Raw genomic sequence first — 20657 nt, 5'->3', positions numbered from 1 at the left:
TATTGGATACCGGATGTGGAACTCATATTTGTAATATGTTACAGGGGTTCATAAGAAAAAGGAACATCAAGAAGGGGGACATTAGTCTCTTTATGGGCAATGGTGCGAAAGTACAAGTTGAAGCCCAAGGAGACTATCTTTTGAAACTTCCAAATGGTTTGGAAATTGTATTGAACAATGTTTTGTATGCACCCAGTTTGACTAGGAGCATTATTTCAGTTTCCCGTTTAAGACATGTTGGATATGATTTTAAATTTGTTAACAATGATATCCATATTTCTATGAATGATGTATTTTATTTTAAAGCCATGCCTATAAATGGTATTTATGAATTGGTTCATGAAAACACAACATATGATAACTCAATGTACCAAGCTACCACCAAGAAACTTAAATTAGATTTAAGTGAAACCTATATTTGGCATTGTCGTCTTGGCCATATAATAAGAATCGCATACTAACACTTCAAAAGAATGGTCTTTTGAAAACAAAATCAAATGATTCATTTGATGTATGTGAATCTTGTTTACAAGGCAAGATGACTAAGGCTCCTTTCAATGGCACTAATGAAAGGGCAAAAAATTTATTAGGTATCATACATTCGGATGTATGTGGTCCTTTTAAGCCAATGACAAGGAATGGTGAAAGATACTTCATCACATTCACCGATGACTATAGTCGTTACGGTTATGTGTACTTATTAAAACACAAGAGTGAAGCTTTTGAAGTGTTCAAAATTTTCAAGAATGAAGTAGAAAACCAACTCAGCAAGACAATAAAAATTCTTCGTTCTGATAGAGGAGGTGAATACCTAAGTGATGCTTTTCAAGATCATCTCAGAAGTTGTGGGATCATCTCACAGCTAACTCCACCTGGAACACCACAACATAATGGTGTGTCTGAAAGGAGGAATCGAACCCTATTAGATATGGTTCGTTCTATGATGAGCAAAAGCTCACTACCTCTGTCATTTTGGGGTTATGCCATAATCTCTGCTGCCCGAATTTTAAATATGGCTCCAACCAAGAAAGTGGAGAGAACACCTTTTGAAATATGGCATGGAAGAGTTCCATCTTTGTCATATTTAAAAGTATGGGGTTGTGAGGCTTATGTAAGACATGATACCTCAAGCAAATTAGAACCCCGATCCACTAAATGTATCTTTGTAGGATATCCTAAAGATGATTTGGGATATTATTTCTACGATCCTAATGAGCAAAATGTATTTGTTGCTCGAAAGGCTGAGTTCTTGGAGACTAAATTCCTTATGGAAGGAACTAGTTCTAGAACAGTGGAACTTGAAGAAGATCAAGAACCACTGACAGATACACACTTGGGTGACACTAGCTTTCAACAAAAGTATGTTGAAGATGATCAAGGAGTTGATCAAGACACACAAAACGTTCGCAGATCTGGTAGAGCTTCTTATCCACCTGAAAGATATGGATTTCTTATGGATGAATGCTATATGATGGTTTCTGATGAACCTACCACCTACCATGATGCAATGTCCAAATCGGATTCGGGCAAATGGTTAGAAGCCATGAACGCTGAGATGCAATCCATGTATGATAACCAAGTTTGGGAATTGGTTAATGAACCACCAAATTCCAAAGTAGTTGGAAGTAAATGGGTGTTCAAATTGAAACACGATATGCATGGAAACTTGCTTACTTATAAAGCTAGACTTGTAGCAAAAGGTTTCACTCAAACTCGAGGGGTCGACTATGATGAAACTTTTTCGCCCGTGGCAATGCTAAAGTCTATTAGGATATTATTTGCCATAGCCGCTATTATGACTATGAGATATGGCAAATGGATGTTAAAACCGCGTTTCTAAATGGATATCTTGAGGAAGATGTCTATATGGATCAGCCTGAAGGTTTTGTCGATCCTAAACATCCTAATAAAGTATGCAAATTAAAGAAATCAATCTATGGATTGAAACAAGCATCAAGAAGCTGGAATCGTCGTTTTGATGAAGAAGTCAAGAAATTTGGCTTCATCAAAAACGCTGATGAAGCTTGTGTGTATAAGAAGGCTAGTGGGAGCATCATTACTTTTCTAGTATTATATGTCGATGACATTCTTCTATTTGGAAATGATATTCCAACCTTGGAAGGTGTAAAAGCCTGGCTTGGAAGTTTATTTTCCATTAAGGATCTTGGTGAAGCAGCCTATATTCTGGGGATAAGGATCTATAGGGATAGATCAAGGCACTTAATAGGTTTGAATCAAAGTGCATACATAGATAAAATCTTGAAAAGGTTCAAGATGGAAAACTCTAAGAAAGGCTTAGTACCTATTCAAAGAGGAACTATATTGAGCACTTCTCAATCCCTAGCTCAAAAGTTGAGCAAAAGAAAATGAGTGGAATCCCATATGCATCTGCTATAGGATCCATCATGTATGCTATGATATGCACGAGGCTGGACGTGTCATGCGCTTTGAGCATGACAAGTAGATACCAGCAAAATCTAGGAGATAGTCATTGGATGGCTGTCAAGAATATATTGAAATATCTTAGAAATACTAAAGATATGTTCTTAATATATGGATCTGGTGAGGAGGAGCTCGTTGTAAAGGGTTACACGGATGCGAGTTTCCAAACTGATCGAGATGATTCTCGATCACAATCGGGGTACATCTTCATTCTAAATGGAGGAGCTGTTTCTTGGAAAAGCTCGAAGCAAGATGTGGTTGCATTGTCCACTACAGAGTCGGAATACATCGCCGCTTCTTTGGAAGCACAAGAGGCTGCATGGTTGAAGAAATTCATTGCCGATCTAGGGGTTGTTCCTTCCATTCAAGAACCCCTAGAAATTCTTTGTGATAACGAGGGCGCAATTGCTCAAATCAAAGAACCTCGTGCGCATCAAAAGACTAGACACATTGAGCGGAGATTCAACTACATAAGGGATGAAGTTGAAAAAGGAAAGATATGTATTCGCAAAGTTCACACCGATCAAAATATTGCGGACCCACTCACGAAGCTCCTTGAAAGGCCTAAGCATGAAAGTCATACTTGTGCCATGGGACTTCGATATTCTAGTGATTAGATTTGATCTATTTTATGTATTTGGATATCGGAACATTTGTATTTGTTAACACTTTATATGAATATTGGTATTATGCATTTAAATTGTGTTATGTTCCATTTTTTGCATGTTTAAATCCATGAATAAATTAGTTATTCTAAATGTCCGTAGTCTATCATATTTGTGGGAAAAAATATGAATATAAGACTGTTATGAACTTGGATTGGTAGATGTTCAAAAGGTTTTGAATATAGAGCAATGTGTTGCTGCCAAGGTTCATAGATATTTGTGGGATACAAATATTGGACTGACCTGCACTCAAGCATTACTACATGGAATCTTTGTGATTGATCATAAGTAATCTTGATTTAAAAGGCGAATATCATTGTATCCTCAGACCTGAGATACATATTGGGTCTTGATATTCACTGAATATTACACTTTGACTTGGTTCTTCGCTTTTCTGAAACATGGCAGTACATAAGGCTAAGCGCAGGTATGATATAAGGTGATTGTGAAAGACATATGTAGTCGAAATGGGATTTGTTCCTCTTATTCGTTGAGAGTTAGATGTCTAAGGCCTGTTACAAAGTTAAATCAACAGAGAATGATCACACTATGTCTCTAGGATTTAACATGACATCTGCGACAAAAGGAAAAATGATCGATTCACCTAAATCATTTCAAGTAGGAACTTGAAGGGGATGATGTTATTGAATGGCACTACGTCACACGTATTAGGGGTAGCAAACCGTTGTTAGGCGGTATTTGCTATTTGCGTCAATATTCTATGAATCTTGTGCAAGTGGGAGATTGTTGGAATTTCGGATGCCCAAGACACATATTAAATTGACGTGGCTAGTATGTGATGATCCAAGTCAGGTCATACCCAATAACAAGTTAGACAAACACTTATGATATGTATTTATATGATATGATCTTTAAATAAATATCAATACTTGAAGCATTTAGGAAATGGGTTTCTAAATAACTGCACTTGAGAAATATAAGTAAATTATATGGATAATTTATTTTGAGAAATATGTGAATGTGTTTATTTGGCAAAATAAACACTTATGTGTGTTATGTATAATACATAATATGTTACATAAGGTATATAACATGTTATAATACATTTATATATATTGTATAAAAGAAAAATGCAAGTGGATTTTGAGTTGGTGAGACCCATGTGGTCTCACCTTGAGGCCGGCCACCCCCACCCAAAATGCACATGCATTTGCTTGTTTTATATAACCCACTAGCTACATTGGAAACACACACTTAATACATGCACTTTGATATAGTGTTCTCTCAACTCTCAAGTGCAAAAACTCTCTCTTTTTCTCTCTTGATTTTCGGCACAAACAAGGCAAAAGGAAAAGGGTTTTTCAAGTCTAAATCCTAGCATATTTGGGTGTTTGTTGGAGGCTTGGGGTATACAAGCTTGAGGTACTTCTATCTTGAAGACTTGCCTTATTTAAGAACATCATCTTCTTCATATCAACCTTCTCATAAGCTTGGAGGAAGGTAGTCTTCTAAACACCCTATGGTTGTTATTTTGATTGTATGACATTCATATACATGGATCCTTATTGTTTGGGGTTTTCTTTTATAAGTTAAAATTTGGTTTTAACTATATATAACATAATGAAAGGTTCATTTTTCCGCTGCGTTTTTCATGTTATAAGGATAATATGACTTTGATAAAACCCAAAAGACCCAACAGATTGTTCATTGAAAGACCCATGGAATATACTTTGTAAATGCAAGAGGTAAGCTCGTATTCCAAAGAACTGCTGAACTGAAGAAGGTACCTCATATGCATCTCTTTACTCTTTATAGATTCTGTCAAGCATTTAGTGAAAAAGGTAATGGTTACGAACAATTTGTGATTGATGAAGGCCTTGATAGAAAATTAAATGTAACCATTGCTCCATTATTTGAGGTGAAACATGAAGCAGTAGAGTTGTTGGGAAGTTAGTTGTATAGTTTAATAAGTTATGTAATTTCTCAATGTATTTCATGTTTATCAATTAAAAGCAGTTTCTATTTCATATCAGATTGAAAAGAGCCCAAAAGATTCAAAGGGTCACAGTTCCTATGTTTATGTTATTTGACTCTTTGCAAGCTGATAGTTAGAAAAGTGTGTTAGGTTTTGTTATCATCAAATAGGGGGAAATTGTTGAGTCCCAATATTAATGTAAATTTAATGATGACAAATCTGATATATAAACACTTAGAAATCTTCAAGTTCTTGTAATCTGATCTGGGTCAGACTAAGCTGACACAGCTTGCGATCTGTATCTTACTCAGATCATGCTTCATACTTTGTAATTGCTATACTTTATGGAAGCTAGTGTTGTTCAAGCTGCATCAATATGTAACAGCATTCAATCAAAGTCAAAGAGGAGGATTGAAGATAGAAGACTAGGCTGAGAGTGGAAGACAACTTAGGCTTAGCAGTCAGCTTGAAAATACTTAGTGCAGATTGGTGCTTTGACAAACAGCCCAATCTGTGTCTGACAATCAAGTGAAGATAACAATCTGGATTCGAAGATAAAGACAAATGATGTGACTAGGATTATTCATAGTATCCAGGTTGGTGGTGGAAATTACTTATGCGTGTCCATACAACGATTGGTCGAAGAGAGAATGTGATGCAGTACGTGGGACCACAAGTACGATGAAAAAGCACGATCAAATATTCCACTGTCAGCCAACCAAAATGATTTACATGGTTAAATTGGACACCAAGTGATGTAGAGCCTTCGCCTATAAATGCTCCACTCCTTGACAAGCATAGGCGTGACATTCCTAAGAATCATTCTTCACACAAAGTTTCTCTGCTCTTACACACAGCTTAGTCTGTATAAGATCAACTTTGGCTAAGTCTTTTGAGTAGAAACTTATTAATTGTTGTTTGTCATTTCAAAGGTTGTTTTGATATCTGTAGGCTATCTTGTTTCCGCAACAACCCTGTAATTCTTTGTATAGATTATATCTTGAATAATGAATTACATTTGAAAACCACAATCTGTATCCAAGAATGTTTTTACTTTCTGCTTTACTGTTTCATTTATTCAGTTATTTACTTTAAATATCTATATTAACTGAATCTTTAAACTTACTTAAAAGTTTGTAAAGATCGAGTAAAGTTGTATTCGCCCCCCTCTACAACTGTTCTGTGTACGATACACTCTGTATATTGCTACACCTTGGGACGTGTCAATGCTATTTGCAGAGCTGACCCTTAGGGATGCTGTTATCATGAATCCCCGAGGGATGGTGATTGGCAAGAGGCCCTTAGCTCCTTCTGATGATGAGGGACCTTCGTTTAGGGGTGTGCAGCTGCCATCTCCAAAAAGGCGAAGGATTAATGAGGGACCTTCTGCTGTAGGAGATATTGTACGCGGTGAGACCCCCGTGATCATCTTAGATTCACCTATAAGGGATGAGACTGACGCAACCATCGTTCCCCTTTCTGTTGGTGGTGATGAAGGTATGTAACTCTAGCCATTCTTCTTCCTCATTTATCTTATATTTGCTTTTTGACATGTTGCCTTTATGTGTGTATAGCTGAGACTTCTGACCCTGGACGGAGACCTAGGAAGGAACCAGTTGACGAGACTGGTGCAACTACAACTGTTGTTGGTGCAACCGTTGTTGATGAGACTGGTGCAACTACAACTGTTGTTGGTGCTTCCGGAGCTACCACAACTGTTGTTCAGGTACCTTCTGCAGCAGGTACTCCTTTTTATAAGGTGTTTTGTGGTTATTGCTTTTTGTCTGCATTTTAATTCCTTTGTTGTTGTTTCGTTGGTATCTCCCTTCTTAATGACTTGCCTGACCCTCAACTTTGCCGACAAAGTCTGAATATGATGGTTCCTGGCCATCTGAGGGCTATGTTGGATACTATGCCTGCTCAATGGCATGTTGGGGTTGTTGATTAGGCTTTGTATACCGCTGGGATGGTAAGTTCTGTTGCTGCTGCCAGGATGCGCTATCTGGAGGAGAGCTTGGAGAGAAGTAGGTCGGAGCTGATTTCCCTGAGGGCTGCTTGATCTTCTACTAGTGCTTCGACATCAGATGTGTCCCTGCATAGGGAACTTTCTGAGTCTCAGGATGCATTGTCCTAGGCTACTCAGAACCTTGATGCTGCTCATGCTCGCATCGCCTCTCTGGTTTCCGAAGGTCTTGCTGCCATGATCAACAGGTTGGAATCGGAGCTCGAGGATGCCAGAAATGCTAACCGACAATTGATTTCTGGCGTCATTCCTCATGTTTTCCGAATGCTGATGGCGAGTCCTGAGTTTGATCAGAGCCTTGACAAGTTGGTGGACGCTAATCGGGCTGATGCTCGAGCTGCTTTCGCTCTTCGTCTAGAGCGCGATGGGATAATCACGCTCGGAGGTGATAGAGAGAGGTTCGCTGGCAGAGAGGCAAGGATCATAAATGCTGAAGGTGCGCTAAGGAATATGACTTACCCTTATATTCAGCAGATTGCTTCCAATCCCGATGCCTCTATTTCTGATTTGTATAGCATTAGGCCCGAACGAATGTAAACTTCAATATATATATTTTGAATTACCTTCATTTTTCTTCTTCTCCGCATTGCTCCGTCTAATATGGGAATGATTTTCTTCATACTTGCATTCCTTTTTTAAGGGAATGTCTCACACACTAACGCTTATGTACTTCAATCATAAGGAATGAGTAAATTATCCAGTAGTCTCATGGGTTATTACCTCATGAGGGTTTTGAAAAGTCTTATGGGTGTCCCCTTAACAATTCAAAGATTAAAATTTATGCGCATTTAGAATAATATTACGATCGTTTTTATTTATTCGGGAGCTTGTAAGTACATGGCAGGAGGATTGTTACAAAAAAAAAAAAAATTTATTTTTCCTAGCTGCTACTTTTATGTTGCCTTTTGTTTGCTTCGTTTAATTTGGCTTATCCTAGGAGGAGATCGTGCTCCAACCAGTCTTGATGCCTCCCGAAGTCTTGCCTGACATTGTCTTCGTCCTCCGTTTCTCCGGAGCTTTCTGTGCTTTCCGCCTCGAAGGATCCTTCGTCTGTGGCGGGCCTCATTCATCCCCTAGGGCCTTTCTGGATAACTCTTCGGGTGCGTTTATACAGGGGTACGGAGGTTTTTCCCTTTATGTTGTTGGTCAGTGGGGAAATTATCATCTGCATCCTTCCGCAAGATTTGTATTGTACGCACCCGTGTATTGTGAACACTATCTTTTCGAACTTCCTCAACCCTTCCCTGCCTAATAGCATGTCGTAGGGTAGATTTGCTCTTATCACAACTGCCAAGATTCTCGCAGTCCTGTGCCATGGGAATCCTCCGATGGTAGCATCCAACCATATCTGTCCCAATGGGCGAGTTCATTCACTGGCGAATCCTACCACATCGTCCTTTAGCAGTAGTATAGTTTCTCGCAGCCTCTTTGGCAGTCGGAGGAAGCTTCTTTCGTAGATTATGTCGCGTCCACTTCCTATATCCACCTGTGTATTTTTCAGGCACACATTGCCTATATTGACCCTTATCAGTACCGGGTCCACCGAGCCTTGTCCATCCAGATCATCGAAGTGGTAGTGCTTCGGCCCTTCTTTGATCAATGTGCTGGACAATATCCTTCTTTGGTGTTCTTCTGGCTCTGGTTCATCGAAATTCGGCCTAGTTCTTCTGACCAGATGCGACAACCTATTTTCTCTAGCGGCGACGTCTATTTGTCTTAATAATTCTCTACAACAATCTGTGCTATGACCATATCCGTTATGGAAGCAACAGAATTTGTCGAGATTTCTTGTTCCTTTTCCTGATAGCGGTATCGACCTTACGAACGTCTTTGCTATCTCCTCCGTGGATAGGATTTCCGACGGAGTTTTGCGGAGGTTGGCGATTGTTCTTTAATAGCCATTGATTCTGTAAACGGGAGATGATTCTTCCACCTGTGCATCCTCACCAACCTCTGTCTTCTGTGTATTTTTCTTCTTGGTGGTTTTCCATTTAGCCATAGCCTTTGCTACTATATCTTCTGCGCTTTTCCAGTCATGACATTTGCTGACTAAGTCTGAATAGCTGGCTGGTTTGCTGACGCACAGATGTCGTATCAGCTCTTTCGACCGGAGCCCATGTATGGCCCCAGATATCCTCCCTTGCTCGGATAGACGCACTAGATTTTGTGTCTTATTTCCATACCGTTGTAGAAAATCTTCTATCTCTTCATCCTCCTCTTGTTGTATTTCGTGTGCCCAAAGGAGGGAACCGAATTCTTCCATCTGCTTTGTTTTAAAGCTTTCAGCATCGTGTATACTTTCCTCTGGTAGCTTCTCTAGCCATTCCCTGACTTTTCCATATAAGAGGTAAAGTATAACATGGCAAACTTCTGCGTCATTCCATCCTTCGAGCTGAGCTATGTCATCGATTTTCTAAAGGAAGGTATTAACCTCGGAAGTGCCATCGTACCAGGGAAGCTCGTGGGCATCCAATAACCTTACTGGCGGCACATGCTAGCGTAGCTTTTTCGCAAACTGCACGCACGACCCCTTGTACTTAGGCCCTGATTTTGCTGGAGTGGCCTCACCCTTCTTGGTTTCAACCGAGGGGTCTACCTGGGGATACTGTCGTGCCGCAAACACATACGGGTAGTACCACGATCCTTGTATTTGCACCGGGCAGCCTCCAGCTAAGGGCAGCATTCCCGGGAGCTGGGCTTGCGTTGCCCCGTTTGGGTAGAAGCACCCTCCGTGATAGTACGATGGGTATGTCGATTGATATGGATGTGTCGCACTAATGGCCATACTACCCATCAGGGTCCCTTGGTGTGGCGGGTGAGCTGTGTAGGTCGGGTATACTACTCCCGTTCCTTTTGCTGCTTCGGAGCTACCTCCGTATCTGTCTTGAGACTTGGTCTTTTCCCCCGGGACCTTTGTGGGTGACTGCTGGCCTTAGGACCTATTTGCTGAATCGGTCCTTCGCGTCGGGTTGTGAAGTCCATCACTCGATGGTTTAACCCACAAGTGTAGAATACAACAAGGCAAGTAATCACTAGATAGGACTAGTATGAATATCAAAAGTCAAGTAAGCACTAGATTGGACTAGTATTACAATAAATATAAATGCAAAAATATATATAGAGTAATACGTACTTAAAAAAATATAAAGGTAAGCAAGTAAAATGAATGGTGAGACACAATGTAATTTTCAAGTGTATTTTATTTATTCATGTTAAATAAAATACAAGGTTGTTGCGGAACAAGATATTACAAAGTAAGTATCTAAACAACCTATGAATTATACAAGTGATCTAATTTTGCTAAATAAACTCCTTGATCGAAATACTTAGAGTTGTAAAGTATAACTGTTTAGATCGAGAGTATTTGAGCAAAAGCACCAAATTGCAAAAGTGTAATTTGGACGAGGGAAGTGACTTGCTATTTATAGGCAAAAAGAATAAATATAATATTCTTTTTTCCGTACAAATATGGTTACATGCATTTAAGGAAATTACTTTAAATCCTTAAATGCATTGATTAAAGTACAAGAATAAAGTCACATGATAGTGACTTGTCTTCTAATTAACCAACCACCTTTACATGCGTGTAAGGCTTTTAACAAAGGACAAATGGATTATCCGTGTAAAGGCATGTAAAGGCATAAAATCAATTCCTCGTAATCAGTGTTCAGACTTGTAAGGTCTAGAACACTAACAAGGACTCCAGTCAGGAGATCTGGTAAGTCTTCCAGTGAGCTACGTTATTTGTTAGACTTCTTTCTTCAGACTTTAGTCTTTGACTTCAGTGAGAATGTTCTTCAGTGGAAAGATCTTGACTGGAGTGAAGTCCAGTGAACAAATCTGGTGGAATCCAGATTCCTATACAAGTAAGTTGTTCACTGGTCTTCACATAATTTCTGGACAAATCTTCAGAGGGCTCCAGTAGTCACGTCTGGAGCGAGTCCAATAAATCTGGACCTAACAAATTCCCCCTATTTGTTTAGAAATTATGCAAGGATTTTCAAGCTTTTATCTATACAAGTTTGTGCTTGAAAAATCTTTGAAAAATTTGACTAGGTCTAATTTGAATTACCGGAGAGCCACTTTTTAGATCATCAGTGTTCCCAGTTTATACAATTTAATTTCTAGACTTAATTTGGATAAGTACTTGTGAAAAATAAGAATTGCAACTTATATTTACAGACATCAACTGGAGGAATGTTACAATATTATCAACATAAAAGAAATAAATACAAGTACAATATCAGATTCAGGCCATTCTCTTTTCAGCATGCCCAGGTGGCTCTTCTGTGGCCTTATTCTTTAAACCTGGAGATGATGAAGTAGTAAGAGTATTCCTTAAGCCCAGCTCCATCTCTATTAGTTCCTTCCTCATCCATTCCTTGCCAATCCTCTTCATGAAATACTTAACATCCTGGGAAACATCTTTACCTCTGAAGGAAAGACCAATCTCTCTAAGTTTTGACCATCCGAATGCCCTGATTGACGTGTCTTTTCTTTCATCAGTAAAGTTCCCTTCTCTGAAGAGTTTGACATGGAACTTTGAGAAGTTATCTTGATTTTCTGCCAGATGGATCTCAGCACCCAGTATAGATCGGACATCTGCTCTGAACTGTGACAAATGTTCAAATTTTTCTTTTGTCTCAGCCCTTTTTACCATCTCATCCACTTCCCTGGACACCTTTCTCTGTTCAGCAGCTTGTTGAAATTTTTCTTTATTGATTCTTTCTAAAGTGTTCAAGGGAATGAAGGTGCTAAGATCTGCATCTCTGGCAGCTTTGGATTTTCTGGCTGGTGCCTTGGGCGAACCCTTGATCTGCTTTCTATATTCATGCTCCAGAGCAGTAGCATTATTCCTTACTTGTTGCTGGAGATCTTTCAACTCTTCTCTTGTCTGGGCAATGAGATCCAGTATGCTCACACCATAGATTTCAGAATCATAGACTTGTTCATCCTAAGCATACATGGATCGAATATAGACATCATCCAAGGCAACCAGACATTTCTTAAGCCTGGGATCATCCTTCATCTTTTTATATACTTCAATTTGAACGCCCAGCCTGCCAGCGTTGTAAGAATCCAGAGTCCCATGCCTGGCCATATCTAACTGGTGAGCAATCAAGTCATCCTTTAGATTCTTCATGAAAATTTCAATCAAGATGCACTCTTGCTCCAGTCTTTTTGCCTTGGCCTCATCAGCAGAAACATATTCTTCTTCTGCTTCATCTGTTGGTTCACCAGACACCACTTGCTTTCTCTTGATCTTTTTCATTGTGGTTGGGATGTCTGGGAACTCTTCAAACACTGGCTCACTGGCATCAGTACCAGCAGCCTCTTCTTCAATTTGTCCACTAGCATTGGTACCAGTGACATCCTTTCCAATCACCTTCTTCCAGACTTCAATCTTCTTCTGAAGATCACCAACCTTTTCTATTCCAGAACCTTCGCCCTTGGAAGCATCTCCAGATTGAAGATGATTCCACACCTGGTCCAGCTTATGTCTGTCAGCAGAATCAAAGGTTCGACCAGACACTGGAGCAATATTGTTCACAGTTTTCCTCAATTGCATCACTTCCTTTCTAATAATTTCAAGATCCTGAGGAAAGTGGTGAGACAACTGGGTGTCAATCATCTTCATTACTTCAGGCAACAACCCATCACGAAGATTTCTAAGGAGAGTTTCAGATACCTCTTCAGTAATTTCTTTCAGTATATCCCCCCTAAATTTTTGAACAACTTCATCACTGAAGGTGCTGACAACAGAGTTTTTCTCCAGGGTTGGCCTGCTTTCTAGAGAGCTTATTCTGGTGGTTAAATTCTGAACCTCACCAGTCAGACTTGCCAGAGGTTGAACAACTTCGGCTTTAATGGCAGTCTGAACAACTCTCACCATATCTTCCTTAATTCCCTGGACTGCAACTTGTATAGATTCAAAATTTTTGTTTGTTGCCACAATAAGTTCATCCAGCTTATCAAAGCAAAAATGTTCATTTCTGACTTAAGATTATTCGAAATTAGAGATTTGAAATCAGAAATAACTTGAGAAGAAGCCTGAAGTGATCTCTCCATGTCCGCCACTTTATCAAAAAGGCCTTGGACCTCGGTTGAAGAAGAAGAGGAGAGACCACTGGAAGGATCGGTGATTCTGGTGAAAGACAATACTGGCAACACCCTTGTGATACTTTCAGTTGATTGGGTGACTGGCAGTGGTTCAGAAGTTTGAGAGGGTTGAACTTCTGGTGCAGTTGGTGATTCAAAAGTTGTTGGAATTGATGTTTGTTCTGGAAGAGGTGTTGGTGTAATTTCTGGGAATGGAGGAGGCATATCAGAAAGAATTGACTGGGAGACAGAATGGATGGTGCGATCAACTTCTTCTTCTCTTAGAATACTCATATTCACATCGAAGTCATTGCCTTCAGACAGTGGAGAATCAACCATATCCCAATCTGGGTCGGTTCCACCTACCTGGTCCTCTACTTGTACATTCTCCACCCCTATATTCAAATCAATCTGAGCCCCTTGCTCCAGATTCTGTCTCTCAGTCTGCACAGCCTGTTCCGCCTCAACCTCTTCAACAATCAAGGACCCATCAGCAGCCATAATGTCCCCACTTCCAGTAGTTGAGACTGGTATAACTAGAGGTGATGGTGAAACTCTTGGTGCCTTGTTTAAGTGTGTAGTGGATGGATTCATCACTTTCCATATACACAACAGTATACCAAAATTCACACAAATAATCATGTGTAACACCCCACCGTTGGCGGAAACATGAGGTGTCATGAAAAGTACAACACGACATGGAATTATATAGATACTGCTAAATGAAATAGAATATAATAAATATATTCCCAAAAACATGAGTTCAAAGTCATAATAGTGCTAAAATAGCTCATTACAACCAAGTCCATAAAGAAATAATCCAAGGCATGTAGCCTCAAAGTCTGACAATTATTAAGGAGTACTAATCTCCGAAGTCTAGTCTAACATAGCAGCCTTTATCCCTGATTAGCCTGAGCACCTGAAAAGTATACTAAAACGTGTCAACACAAAGGTTGGTGAGTTCGTAGGTTTTATGTCAAAAGTCTAATAAAAGAAATAAGTCTTTTGTCGATTCTTTTAAGTCTAAACAAGTAATAGTTCAATATATAACGAGCAGAGTTACGCCATAATAAGTCCAAATGTCTCAATGTCTCAAAGTCCGGCCTTACGGTACCTTCCTTAGTCCAAAGTCTCAAGTCTCAGCTCATACAATAAGTACGTCCAAAGCACAACAAACAAACACATAATCACACACATACAACAAGATCAAGCATGTCAAATGGCACAAGTAACTCTATACGCACAGGCTCAATATTGAACATAAAACAGAAATCGACAAAACTGTTTGAAAATAAGTATACTTTCCACCCCAAAACTTATAAAAAGAGGGGCTACGAAACTCACCTGAAAACATCACAAGCACAAATATCCTATATGAACGAACAGGAACACGAACTGTCAGAAACACTGAAATAAGCTCACTATCTGTCCAAAAGTCCTACATTGCCCACAAGTCACCAGGTAAGTACTTGGATTTAATTGTACTCGTGTATGTCCTATACTAGTGTCTTAGGAAATGCCATTATGTCTCGTCAATGTCTTAATATATATAATAGTCTTGTTGTTCTTATAATTTGTCCAATAATAACGTCACGTCTTATGTTTATATCTCGTCAAGTATTCGTATGGAATGTCATCATAAAATATGTTAAGTCCGATGAGTCATTGATTTATTATTATATAAATGTATAATTTATATATAGACTTTACAAAATCTTTTTAATATACATATATTTAATCATATGTCCATATTAGGTTTTTAATCCTTATATATATACGTATGTCCATGTCAATATATTTCTTATATATATATATATCTATTTAATTTAGTCCTTTAATACATTTATATATATATATTTATATATATATCCATATTACTTTCATTATTATAAAGATGTGAGATTTAATCTTAATTATAGATCAACTAATTGATATACAATTTGACTTGTTCAAATACTTAAAGTTTTGACCAAATGCCCAAAACAATGCCAAACCCTAATCTTATCATTAAGCCGTCGTTGACTAAGTTTGACCGACGGTTGACCGAACCGAAAAATCAAGATCTAAACACCAAAAGCAATTCAAATTGACTTCTAGACTCAACAGTGTACATTTCACCCAGTTTGACCCAAACACATTTCCCCGCCAGTTTGACCGGCGTTGACCAGCAGTTGACCGGCCGTTTGACTGAACAGAAATCAATTCCAAGAACAAAAACATCACTAATACACTTCGGATCTAAGGAGATTTCGGATCAAGAACCCGGGTTCAATGAATTTCGGTATATACAACCGAAATATAACTAGTTTTAGTCAAAAATTCGAGTCTATAACTATATATATAGTCACCACCGATTATATATGTACATAAATAAAATTTTCGGACCTATATATATACATATATATATAAATAACGATCTTTGAAAGGAGGAAGAAGAAGAAACCGATTTATATAGATATATGTGATATTTTCGGATCTAAATGTTTATATAAAAACATAGCCGGAAATATATATATATGTGTAAAGAAATTCGAGATTTGAAGACGAATAAACAAAGACACAACATAACTTACTCAAATCTAAAAGAAAAAAAAGGAAGGGATGAAGATTTGATGATGGTTGATGGTGGTTCGTGGTGTGGTTCGCGTGGTTCGTGGGTCGTGGCTGCAAAAGAAAGAGGGAGAAGAGGGGAAGGGGGGGGGGGGGACGGCTACGAGATAGGGAAAGAGAGGGAGGAAGAGTGAAAATGAGAGGAGGAAGTTAGGGTTAGGAGTATTTAGGGTTTTTGTTCTTCCATCCCCTAGTTGACTGAATTTGACCACCATTGACCCTCACAAAAATCGTTTGACTCGACCATTTTGGAGGACTCGTGACCCGTTAATCTATTTTGTCATCATATTTAAACGTAACTTTTTAATAGCTTTCTAACGGATGTAAACATGTCTATATTTATTCATTAAACCTTTTATTGATTTAATTTTAAGTATTTTACTTAATTTGGCACTTCCACAAGACAACTAGTATTCCTCCTGTTCTCGAGTCCACGTACAATTTTTCTAAAGCCTAGGGGCTCATAAAGTCCGAATCAAAAATAAATTCACTTATTCCATGATAAAGTCTTAAAGGCTAATGACGTACATAAACCAAACGAACTAAAGTGACCGGAAAGTGTTTCGGGAAGTACGCTCAGATGACGGTTGTCACATCATGGTACATTTTGCCCGGATTTAAGGTTAGGGCACCATATAGTGGACTGCTCAAGAAAAGGGTATTTAACCTTCCAATGATAGAAGTTGCCGAATGATTTGTTGAGAGTTTGGCCATCCAATTGTTCATATTTATTCTGATGGCATCGGCAGAAAGAGAGATGTTATTTGTCTTTTTAACACTGTCTAAGGGAGCATAGTTAGCAGTTAGAAGATTTTTAGGAGAAGGTTTGGGAGCCATTGAAATTAATGAAAATGAAATTGAAGGAAATTTAAGATTGATAAAGGAAATTTAAGAGAAGAGATGATGATGATTGGAGAATAAATGAAGGAATTTTGAAGATTTGGGAGTAAATGATTTTCGAGATAAAACTGAAAATGAAGGTAACTATGGGTATTTATAGAGGAAAGAGAAAATGGAATTCAAAACGGTAAGTTTGAAAATTTTCAAAACAATTTTGATCGGTTTTGACATCCGCATTTAATGTTTCTCATCACACATAAATGTATGACGGTTGACAGCCCACAAAAATTACCAACTTGCACTTTTTATCTTCCCAAGGTAACAAAACCATCATTTTAAGTTGAAAAAGTCATGCCACGTAAGGTGAACAGTAACTGTCCAGATGAAAATTTTGTATAGTTGGCATGCACTAGCATCAAGTATTAAAAAAAAATGACTTGACACACAAAGACTCATTTTAATGCATCTGAAGGTTGACTGGACACTCCAATTTCACTGGTGGATTAGGCCAGTAGAATATGCATTGATGGTACACTCCAGTAAGTACCCAGATTAGACCATTCTGGTAATCCTCAAACACGCACATCAACTAATATAAACAAATGAGAGGGACACATTTACAAAGCGACTGAAGTCACTTCAAACATGCACATCAAATTATCCAATATTAATGAGAGGGACACATTTACAAGGTACTAGAAACATTTTCAAGAAAAAAAAATTTGTCTAGTGAGGAAATAAATTAATAAATTCCCCCTGAAACTTAGATATAAAAAAAATGTGGTCTGAGTCTTTCCCCCTGGAATGGTGATCCATAAATCTATCAGTGTAAAGATAGTATCACAAAGGCGTTCGATAGCTTTACTAGCATAGATTTATAAATCTGGAATCAAACAACCCTGCCAGTGTCACAAAGGCGTTTATAACAAGGTTCCAGATTAAGGGTTCAACATTCCCAACTCACTGACAAGATTTTAAAAAGTTTTCTCATCCAAAGGTTTTGTAAATATGTCAGCAAGTTGTTTGTCAGTGGGGATGAAGTGGATTTCAACATCATTTTTCATTACATGATCAAGAATAAAATGATACCTGACATCAATGTGTTTCGTCTTGGAGTGCATGACTGGATTGTTTGAGATAGCAATGGCACTGGTATTATCACAAAAGATAGGGTTCTTTGAATACTTACTACCATAATCAAGCAACTGGTGCTTCATCCAAAGTATCTGAGCACAACAACTGGCTGCAGACACATATTCTGCTTCAGCAGTGGATAAAGAAACTGAAGTTTGCTTCTTACTGGTCCAGCTCACCAGTTTGCCACCAAGGAAATGACATCCACCAGTAGTGGATTTCCTGTCTATCTTACAACCTGCATGATCTGAATCTGAATAACCCATAAGATCTAAGCCTGAGCCTTTGGGATACCAAAGACCCAAACTGGGAGTACCCTTAAGGTACTTCAAAATGCGCTTTACAACAACCAGATAAGATTCTTTTGGGTTAGACTGATATTTGGTACAAAGACATGTTGCGAACATTATATCTGGTCTACTGGCAGTTAAATACATTAGTGAACCAATCATGCCTCTATAGGCAGTGGTGTTAACTGGCTTCCCATCAGGGTCTGAATCTATTGTTAAAGGTGCAGAAATTGGAGTTGATTTTGAAGGTGAAGAATTCATATTGAATTTTCTTAAAATATCTCTAACATATTTTTCTTCATTAATAAAAATACCATCACTGGTTTGTTTAATTTGGAGTCCAAGAAAAAATGTTAATTCACCCATCAAACTCATTTCAAATTTTGAAGACATGATTTTTAAAAATTTCTTGCACAAAGATTCATCAGTAGAACCAAAAATAATATTATCAACATAAACTTGTACCAACAGAAGATTACCTCTTTCACAAAGAGTAAATAAGGTATTGTCAATTGCACCTCTTTTGAAACCGTTTTCAGATAAGTGTTTGGTCAGAGTATCATACCAGGCTCGAGGGGCTTGTCTGAGGCCATACAGTGCCTTGTCCAGACGATATACCCAATGTGGATGCTTTTCATCAATGAAGCCTGGAGGTTGCTTGACATAAACTTCTTCTTCTAATTCTCCATTCAAAATTGCACTCTTTACGTCCATCTGGTAGACCTTGAAGTTATGATGAGCAGCAAAGGCTAAAAACATTCTGATGGCTTCTAACCTTGCTACTGGTGCAAATGATTCTTCAAAGTCAAGATCTGTCTGGACGTACCCTTGTGCCACCAATCTGGCTTTATTTCTTATCACATGTCCATCTTCATCAACCTTATTCCTGAAGACCCATCTGGTTCCAATTGGTTCTTTCTTGCCAACTGGAGGAGGAACCAGATTCCAAACTCTATTTCGTTCGAACTGGTGAAGATCTTCTTGCATAGCTATTACCCAGCTTGGGTCATTCATTGCCTCGTCAATCTTCTTCGGTTCAATTAGTGATAAGAAGCTGACATATAAACATTGTTCACTGGAGGCACTTCTGGTCTGAACCCCTCTACTGGAGTCACCGATAATCTGGTTGATTGGGTGAGCTTTTGTCCACTTAGAGTATTGACCAGGGTTGTTTCTGACAACAATATCAGTGCAAGAATTCAATTGATTTTCTGGAATGGGATCTTGCTAGACAACTTCAGCATCTTCATGAGAATCTGTAAGATCACGATTTGCATTATGAAATTCTTTATTTAAAGGCATTTCTTGAATTACTGGCTCAAAATCAATTGGATCTGATACAGGTGGTGTAGTACGAACATATGATCCAATAACAAGTTCAGAGGGTAGTTTGAAACTTATTGAAGGATAAAATGAAGTATTATTGTAGTTTATAGGATCATATTCACCAAAGATAATTGGATTTTCTAGGGGAGAATTAAGGGTTGGCTTTTTATTGATTGCTTCATTTGACTAATCAAATGTGACATGAATTGACTTGTGGACCTTTTTCAATCTTTTGTTGTAGACTTTGAAGGCTTTGCGAATGGCTGAGTATCCTAAGAAATATCCTTCATCAGCTTTGGCATCAAATTTGCCTAACTAACTGGAGTCGTTCAGGATATATACAGGACATCCACAAACGTGAAAATAACCAACATTTAATTTTCTATTTCTTAATATTTCATAGGATGTCTTGTTGTGTCTCTTCACATATACTGAGCGATTCTGTGTGTGGCAAGCAGTTGCAATTGCTTCAGCCCAGTACATTTTAGGAAGACCAAATTCAGCAAGCATACTCCTGACAGCTTCTATCAGCGTTCTGTTCTTTCTTTCTACAACTCCATTCTGCTCTGGAGTGTGTGTTGATGAGAATATCTGGGAGATGCCAGTGTCAGTGCAGAATTTCCAGAATTGCATTCTGGAATTCTGTTCCATTATCACTTCTTAACTGACACACCTTTCGATTATATTTGAGTTCAATTTGCTTGATAAGAGCAATGACTTCAGCATCAGTTTCATTCTTTGATCTAAGAAATATTACCCAACAATATCTGGAGTATTCATCAACAACTACCAGGGTATATTTCTTACCAGCACGAATCTGAACATTCACAGGACCAAAAAGGTCCATATGAAGCATATGAAGAGGTTCAGATATGCTCACATCCTGGACATGACTTTTCCTTTTTGAAGGAGACAGAAGGTATCCCATCTGCAAGTTGTTTTCTGGACAACTTGTTAATATTTTTGAAATTTAAATGGGATAACCTTTTATGCCATAGCCAGTTTGTGTCTTCATTAGCCTTGGTATAGAAACACTGCTCTGAAGGAGAGCTTTCCATATCCATCACGTACACATTCCCTTTTCTAGGAGCAATCAGTACTACCTTCCAATCCTTATTAAATACGATGCCCTGAGAGATGTTAAATAACACCTGGTAGCCATCATCACACAACTGGCTCACACTTATGAGGTTATATTTCAAACCATTTACATAAGCCACCCGTCTGAATTTGACTTGGCCATTATTCAGAACACCATATCACTCAGACTTTCCAGAACCATCATTTCCAAA

Source organism: Erigeron canadensis, chromosome 7 (assembly GCF_010389155.1).
Source record: "Erigeron canadensis isolate Cc75 chromosome 7, C_canadensis_v1, whole genome shotgun sequence".
Taxonomy (NCBI): domain Eukaryota; kingdom Viridiplantae; phylum Streptophyta; class Magnoliopsida; order Asterales; family Asteraceae; genus Erigeron; species Erigeron canadensis.
Note: the sequence above shows the minus strand (reverse complement) of the source record.